This window comes from Choloepus didactylus, chromosome 9 (assembly GCF_015220235.1).
Source record: "Choloepus didactylus isolate mChoDid1 chromosome 9, mChoDid1.pri, whole genome shotgun sequence".
NCBI classification, from domain to species: Eukaryota; Metazoa; Chordata; class Mammalia; order Pilosa; family Megalonychidae; genus Choloepus; species Choloepus didactylus.
Window position 1 is genome coordinate 75,860,037 of NC_051315.1, and position 6,387 is coordinate 75,866,423.

General features: G+C 36.7%; 1 pseudogene; it reads right to left on the bottom strand.

Moving 5' to 3' along the window:
* Positions 1-5,071: 5,071 nt before the first annotated feature.
* On the bottom strand, positions 5,072-5,558 carry LOC119544788 (annotated as a pseudogene).
* Between the last annotated feature and the right edge of the window lie 829 nt (positions 5,559-6,387).

Here is a 6,387-nt window from a genome sequence, read left to right on the forward strand (position 1 = left end):
ACTTCCTTCCCCAACTCTCCTTTCTCTTCTTGTAATTTCTATTAGATAAATGCTGATCGTTCTTGTTTTATTCTCCATGGCTTTTAGCCAGTCTTTCTTTCCTTTCCTTCCTTCCTTTATACCTTCCTTCCTTCCTTCCTTCCTTTTTTCTTTTCTTCTTTCCTTCCTTTTTTCCTATTATTTTATGTCCTGCAACAGGGCTAAATCCTCACATTTAAATCCCCACATATTAACTCTATTATTTTTCTCTTTGGCAGTGTTGCTTGACCTCAACTTGAGCAATAAGTTTATATATCTTTAATTTCCAGAATTTCTTTCCTAAATATATATGGTAATTTTTCATATTCTCTTGTTTATTCTTTACTTTTTTGGTTATTTTTGAACATTTAAACAGACTTTAAATGTACTTTCAGAGGATACATCATTTGTTTCTTTTTTTATTTAAATCTTTTTATTTTGAAATACTCTCAAACTTACAGGACAGTTACAAAAATAATATGCACACACACAACAAATACACACTCCATACATAGAACTGCAGTATACACCTATCCCCCCAGAAATCCAGATCCACCTATTTTAACATTTTGCCACATTTGTCGTATCATTCTATCTATAAATCCATCAACCTATTAATCCATCTACCTATTCATTTATCTATTTATCAACCCACTTTCTGAACTCTGGATTGTAGATTGAATACATCATATTCCTTATACACTTAATACTGCTATGTACATTTCTTAGGAACAAGGATATTCATTTATATATCATCACCTTAAATGAAGTTATCATATCATCACCTTAAATGAAGTTATCAAGTTCAAGAAATTTAACATTGACATAAAGCTTATGCTTTATACTCCAATTTTTTCATATGTGTCAATGACGTCCTTTTGTACCTTCTCTTCTCCCTTGCTAGATCCCATCTAGGATCATGTTTTGCCTCTAATGGCCATTTTTCTTTTGTTGATCTTTCCTTTTTTGTTTATTTATTGTGGGAAAATATACACAACATAAACTTTCCCAACTCAACCACTCCCAAGCATGTCATTCAGTGGAATCAGTCACATTCATTATGTTGCAGTATCCTCACGATCCTTGCTAAACTTTCTTGTCTTACCAAAGAGAAACCTTACACCCATTTTACATTAACACTCCATTTCCTTTGCCTCATGCCCTTGGCAACCTGTACTCAATTTCTGTCTCTATGAGCTTGCATAATTATCTGATATTTTCTTTGTAGTTTGGTCTTAAATTTAACATTCTAAATCTATGAAATCTCATTTGCTTTCTTATCAACTTAACTTTGGTAGTGTACACAAACTGTTCCTATACCCCTCTGTCCTCCCACCATCATGTAATTCTTGTCACAAATTACATGTTTATACATTATGAATCCAAAACCATTGATTTATCATTACATTTTATGTATTTGCCTTTTAGATCCTGTAGGGGGTGAAAAGTGGAGTTATAAACCAAAAATACAAGAGTATTGGCATTTATACTTACCCCTGTCATTACTCCTGTCAAAGATCTTAATTTCTTCATGTGGCTTCAATTTATTGTCTATCATCCTTTCCTTTCAACCTGCAGAACTCTCTTACACATCTCTGTAGGGCTGGTTTAGTGGTAATGAACTTCCTCAACTTTTGTTTAACTGAGAATGTCTTTATCACTCCCTCATTTTTGAAAGACAGTTTTACTAGACATAGAATTTCTGATTGGCAGTTTTTGCTTTCATCACTTTAAATATGTCCTCCCACTGCTTTATTGCCGCCATAGTTTCTGACGAGAAATTGGCATTTAATCTTATCAAGGCTTCGTTGTAATATGTTGCTTCTCTCTTATGGCTTTCAGAATTCTCTTTATTTCTGGCATTTGATGGTATGATTACAGCATGGATGTATTTGGGTGTAACATGTTTGGAGTGCACTGAATGTCACGAATGTGTATTCATGTCTTTCATTAAATTTGGGAACTTTTCAGCCATTATTTCTTTGAAGATTCTCCCTGCTTCTTTCTTTATTCTCCTTCTGGGGCTTCCACAATGCATATATTAGTATGCTCAGTAGTGTCCCACAGGCTCCTCAGGCTGTTTTTACTTTCTTTCATTCTTCCCTCTGCTTCTCAGACTGGATGACTTCAACTGTCTTATCTTCAAGGTCACTGATTGCTTTTTCTGCCAGCTCCAATCTGCTGTTGACCCCCTCTAGGGAATATTTAATTTATGTTACTGTGGTCTTCAGCTCTGTGTAGATCATTTTCATAATTTCCATCTCTATACTGATATTCTCTTTGTTTTCATCTATTGTTTTCCTGATATCCTTTAGTTTTTTGTCCATGCTTTCCTTTAGCTCTTTAAGCATATTTAAGAACATTTTTAAAAAATCTGTTGTTGTTGCATGTCTGGTCCTCCTCATTGATGGTTTCTAATGCTTTAGTTTTGTCCTTTGCCTGGATCATCTCTTCCTGTTGTTTCTATGTTTTGTAATCTTCTGTTGAAACCTGTATATTTTGATAATTCAGTGGTGGTGTTGCTAGAATTTAGACTATGAGTCTTCTCTTCTTTAAGTTTGTATCTGGCCAGTGTTATGAAAAGGAAAATACCTTTCCTATTCTTTGCAGATTGACCTGGGCAAGTGTTCTTCTTCAAGACTTATCCATACAGTGCATTAAGAGAATAGATCATAGGAGCCTCCCTGATTCATTCTGTGCATGCATTTGTCCTAGGAATTCCCTTGTCTACATGGTTCCAAATGTCCCCTCTTCCTTAGGAGGATTTCCTCACAGTCCCAGCCACTGCATTGTATGTCCTACAGCCAGCAATCCCTTTCACAGTGAGCACTTGATAGCTTTACCAGTGTTTTGTAAGAGTACTCTGTGAGCTCCCTTCTACATGCAGGGCAAGTTCTAGGATGGCAATTTCCTTAGGCTGCCACCAGATAGATTGAGCCAGACATACATGTCTCCAATATGCACACAAGTGTTAAGTCTGCTCTTTCCAGAACAGGATCACAGATCTGCACTGGGAGCATGGACCAGCTCCATGCTGAGCCAGTGAGGGGTGTAGAGGGGCTAGCCAGAGCACCATGACATCCTACCACTTTTTCTTGACTTGGAGCTAACCCTGTTATTGTAGTCCTTTAACCGTTTCCTGGAACATTGAGAAAGATATTTCTGCCAGTTCTTGCTGGTTGCTCAAAGCTTCTGTTGGGGGGTAATAGAGTCCTAAAGAATCTCATTCCACCATGCTTGTAGGAACAGAGCCACATGGTGACAAATTTGATGGCTGTTGTAGGTGGGAAATGGAAACATAGGGTTCATTATACTATTTTCTCTAGTTTTATAAATGTTTGAAAATTTCCATAATAGTGGAAAAAAACTAAGTTCTTATAGAAAAATATGCAGCAAAGAGGCTCTTACCTTAATGATTTTAAGATGGTTCCTACATTCTGCAAGTAATTTATGTTGCCTTCTACTATTATCGTAATGTATTAAGGAGAAAATACAAATCAGTGAATTCTAAAAATATACACACATCCAGGAGTGGCTTCAATTTTTCAAATTCAGTACATCATTTCCAAGAAAGGTTAAAAGGCATACATTTTAAACTCATGGTCCTAGAAGCACACATACATTTCACTAGGGCCCACCCGAAAATTTAAGAATTAATTGAAAGTAAATCTAACCTTTTACAGTGAGTTTTTTGCATCCTCAGCACTCATAATTCTTTGGCTCAACACCTTTCACATATACCTTTCTATGAGTCATTATTCATATATTCAACAAATATTGAACACCTATATTAACTTCTAGGCCATTATATATAAGAAAAAAGACACAAACCCTGCCCTCAGGAATCTTATACTTGTAAACAGTCCATTACAACAAAATGTTCTAAGATTCTAAGTGCATGTGTCTATGCATTTGCATGTTAAAACTTTTATTTTAAAGAAAATTTTAAGAGTTGGAGGTCATTGTAAGACAGCAGATAGCATTTGATGATGAAAATAATTGATTTCTTATGTGCTCTCTTTCTCAGTTCTGAATGCCTGAATTGCTGTATGTCCAAGAAACTGGTTCAAATGCTAAATTTCATACTAACAGGATAAAGAAATACTGGAAGTGGTGCAAGGAGCTATAGCTGCTCCTAATGTGTTGACAAGAGATAAAGAATACTTTAAATTGCAAAGCTTAAATCCTTTTCTATGATATCTAAACCTGAGAGTTTCTTTCCATCCCTACATAATTTCACTTGTTTTACCATTAATAAATCACTTCTGAAACAGTCATGAAGTTCATTAACCTATGTGGTAGAAAATATCCTGTGTACAATATCTTCATGCCCCTAAATAATCCCTAAATCTGTCCATTTCACAATGTATTTCTATTGGTTGGCTTCCTAAACAGCTTCCCACCAACTACAATATTTTCAGCATAGCACACACCTACAGCACAGGTTCATTCTATTTTCTAATTTTTCAGTTGTTAGGATAATAATAACAGGTATGAATCATTCTCTTTCTGTAGTCTAAAACCAAACAGGTAAAGAAGAAAGTATATACAGATCTACCAAAGTATTTCATGCTTAAAAGCAAATATATTCAGTTTCTTTCCAGGAAATCCATAACAACAAGGAATCTGTGCACTTGCTATTTATTTTTCCAAGTCTAAAGTTTGGGACAATTTTGAGGACCCATTCATCGTCTATGGTGAGCCATCATGTGATGTGTTTTAATTATTTTATATAGGAGGAAAGGTTTTTGCTGACCTACAAATTAGCCTAGTAGGGAGTGTATTTGTATGGTAATGTCTATTGTCTCTTCCATCACCATCAAGCTCAAGTTAAGGCCATAATAGTTAAGTTGTACTGAAAGATGGCTACAGAAAGTCATTCAGATCTGCCACTGCAGGGAAGAAGGCGTGAGAGAAGAGGAGGAGGAGGAGGACACTCAATATCCCGTGACAGAATGTAGGGGCTGCTGGCTGGAAAAACACAACTGACACTTTCTAATGAATGATGGAAGACAAACAAAAAATAAGAACAATGCAAATGAAGTCATCCTCCTTAGGATGCCATGGTAAACAGAAAGCCTCCAAGAAATCCCCCAGTCATGGGAATATTCTTTGCAAATGATACAAATTTTTCAGCTTTTCTTTTGACTTCGGTAGGTATTTGGTTGCTTTTAGGGTTTTTTCAGCTGCTTTTTAGCTTTCTTCATATCCTCCTCTACTTACTGCCAGTCAACTTTGATGTACCCAGCATGGTTTGCAAGTTGAAGGAGAAAAAAATCCACCTCCCACAGCTGTTGCAGCCAACTTTCCAACCTTCTGGAATATGAAACCTGTGCACCATTAGTGACACCCTCAATTAACAGCTGGGTTGCCCTGCTATACTTTTTTGGCAGATGGCCCAGATTCCTGCCCAAACAACATGTGCCACCATGGCTGCTTTTAGCTAATTCCAAAAGGTTCAGTGACTCAAAATTTCCCTCAAAATTTCCTTGACTGGTCATGGTCATTTCAGTGAGCTCATCTCAAGAGTACACCCTCACAGGCTTGGTGTGGAAGTGTGTGATAAGGTGCCCTGTAGTCAACACTGTCAGGTTGCTTCCAGCTCATGGAGCATATGTTTCCATTCCCATGGCTGTGGCGAAGAGATCATTTGTTGCCCATGGTGCAAATTCTTCTGTTTAAAAGATAAAAGAGAACAAAGGCACAGAACATATAATAACATGGATGAACCTTGAGGACATTATGTTGAGTGAAGTTAGCCAGAAACAAAAGGACCAACACTGTATGGTCTCACTAATATGAACTAATATTAATGAGAAAAGTTTTAGAGTTAAAAGCTGATAACACAGGCCATGAGGAGATAAAAAGAGGGTAGAAATTGGGCATTTGATGCTGAAGGACTACAGAATATTCAGCATGATTGATTGTATATATCCAGAAATAGGTAGCACAATACTATGTGATGGTAGCACAATATTGTAACTACACTACCAAAGATGTCTGTGAGTAAAGCTGAAAGAGGTGGGCTGGGGCATGAATGACACCTAAGGTAAAGATAGAAGATAATGACTGGGACTGTTAAACTTAGCAAAAACTTGAGTGGTGAGTGATTGTGACTAAATATACAAATAAAACTGTTCTTGCATGGGGGAGAACAGATGAATGTGAATCATGCAGAGTTTTGGAAAGGGGATGGTGTTGGGGAAAAAATATAATCAAAGCAAACTGGAATCTATGGTCAACAGTAACATGGTAATTTGCTTCCATTAAATGTAACAAAGGCAATATACCAAAGCTAAATGTGTATGGGAGGGGGACGTAAGGGAGGGATATGGGATTCTTGGTAGTGGTGTTGTTGTCTGACCCTAT